Source organism: Mus pahari, chromosome 17 (assembly GCF_900095145.1).
Source record: "Mus pahari chromosome 17, PAHARI_EIJ_v1.1, whole genome shotgun sequence".
In the NCBI taxonomy this organism is placed as follows: Eukaryota; Metazoa; Chordata; class Mammalia; order Rodentia; family Muridae; genus Mus; species Mus pahari.
In genome coordinates this window covers 13,836,129-13,838,774 of record NC_034606.1, presented here as the reverse complement: position 1 = coordinate 13,838,774, position 2,646 = coordinate 13,836,129, and positions in this window count along the sequence as shown.

Below are 2,646 nucleotides of genomic sequence, written 5' to 3'. Positions count from 1 at the left end.
TATATATATATATATATATATATATATATATATATATATATATTATTTTGAGTTATGTATGTATGTAATCTTTGGTTTAGTAATTTGTCAATATTCTTTAAAGTTTAGTATGTGTCCTTTCCAATAGCCTAGAATAATTATTTCTATAACTTTGCTTTTTGTGGGTGCAGCAAACTTTTATTGATAGTATTCAAGAGAGTAGAGAGGACTCCCTAAGCGCCTCCTGTTATTATGGGGTCTGGGATGGAAATTGTCAGGGAGATGCTCAGTATTGGAGGCCTAGTTGGGATAGAGATTCGTCAGCAACCAAGGGCCTCTCTCAGTGCCCTTGCTGGGGTGGGTAGTCAAGGGTATTTTACTCATTGGAGGCCATGTAGGACATGAGGTTCATGAACCTGTTGCTGTAGTAGTATTCATTGTTGTACCAGGAAATGAACTTTACAAAACTGTCATTGAGAACTATGCCAGCCCCAGCATCAAAGGTGGATGAGTGGGATTTGAGGTCAAAGTCGCAGGAGAAAACCTAGTCCTCAATGTAGCCCAGAATGCCCTTTAGTTGGACCCAGATGCCTGCTTCCTTGCCTTCTTGATGCCATCATACTTGGCAGGTTTCTCCAGGTAGCATGTCAGATCCTCAGTGAAACAATGGGGATAGAAACACAAAAGATCATGCCAGTGAGTTTCCTGTTCGGCTCTGGAATGACCATACCCACAGCCTTGGCAGCACCAGTGGATGCAGGTATGATATTCTAGGCAGCACCATGTCCATCACACCACAGCTTTCCAGAGGGACCAGCCACAGTCTTCTGACTGGAAGCGATGGCATGGACCATGGTCTTGAGCCCTTCCATGATGCCGAAGTTCTATTATAATATACTCAGTGGTTAATTATATTGTTCAAAATTAAAACATTAAACCACATATGTGTTTATAGAAAAAAATAAATAATTTTTTACAAGACAGAACATAATAATATTACATAACAAATACGTGTACCCAAACTTCAGACTTCTACATGGAAAATGTGGAAATGTAATATGCAATAATTAAAACACAATGCAGCATAAACAGTCTATATAAACATTACCATTATTGAAGTTGTACACATTTTAGTGCTGCGTGTATGTGTTGTCAAATATAAAAACACAGATGTGTGACCTTTCAGTCAACCTCATGACACTTTATTTTTGGAAAATATTCTTGCTGTAACAGTGAATAATGGTTTACTTCTATAACAATTTCTGAAATATGTGTCATAAATTTTAGTGGGAACATATTCTTGGTAAATTACTATATTATTATGTACAAGATGAAATTCTGTGCATATTAAATTTCTGTGGCCACAATGAAAGAATAATGTAACTTACTGACTTGAAACTACAGTTATTTATCTCATTTTTGTCAATGTAGGCACACACAATCCATTTCATAAGCAATCAAGCAAGTCGTGTCAGGATAATACTCACTCTGTAGGTGACAGTGAATTCTCTCTTTCTGGGATTCTCTAACTTTTATTTGTACCCATCTCCTCAGAGACTGCCCCACCTAGGGATCCATCCCACCTGAAGACACCAAACCCAGAAATGTTCCTGTCCAAAAAAAGACATGGACAAAAAATGGAAAAGAGTTTGAAGGAAAGGCCACCTAGGGACCACTCCACCTAAGGATCTATCCTTTATGCAGACACCAACCCCCCATATTATTGCTGAAGCCAAGAATTGTTTGCTGACAGGATCCTGGTAGAGCTGTCCCCTAAGAGGCTCTGCCAGCACCTGACCAAAACAGATGCAGATTCTCACAGCCAACCATTAGACTGAGCCTGGAGACCTCAATGGAAGAGTTAAGGGAAGGACTAAGGAGCTGAACAGAATTGCAGTCCCATAGGAAAAAACAACAATATCTACTAACCTGACCACCCAGAGTTCCCTGGGTCTAAACCACCAACCAAAGAGTACATATGGGGTTACCGATGGTTACAGCTACATATGCAGCAGAGGATGAGGGATGAGCTTATCTGGCATCAATGGAAGAAGAGGTCCTTGGTCCAGGGGAGGTGTGGTAACCCGGTATAGTGAGGTGGGAATGGGAGGCGGGTAAGGCAGCACCCTCATTGAGGCATAGGGGATGGGATGGGGCGCTTGTGGAGTGGAAAGCACATTTAAAATATAAATAAATAACCAATAACAAGAAAAAGAATAATTTCATTCTGATTTTGCCTCCTTTTCTCCTCTCTTGCATTTGTCTATTTCTTTAATGTGTTGTGTTTTCTATTTTCAATTTTACAATGTGTATTCATGTATAGAATTGGGTTCTATGGGAATATTTTAATGACTATATAATATTCGTTTAACATATTTCCTTGCATTTTTCCTCTCCTCATCTTTCTCCACCCATCTTCCAATACCCTTGTATGTTCAGCTAGATAGATTCACATCTATGTTAAGGTTATATGCACCTACATGATTTCATGTATCCATATGAAATCTAGGAGCCACAGATAAGAGATAAAATGTGATATTTATTATTATAAGACTAGCAATTTGTATAACACAATAACCTCCAGTTGCGTGCATTTTCTTCTTCTCTTTTTTTAAATCTCTCTCTCTCTCTCTCTCTCTCTCTCTCTCTCTCTCTCTCTCTCTCTCT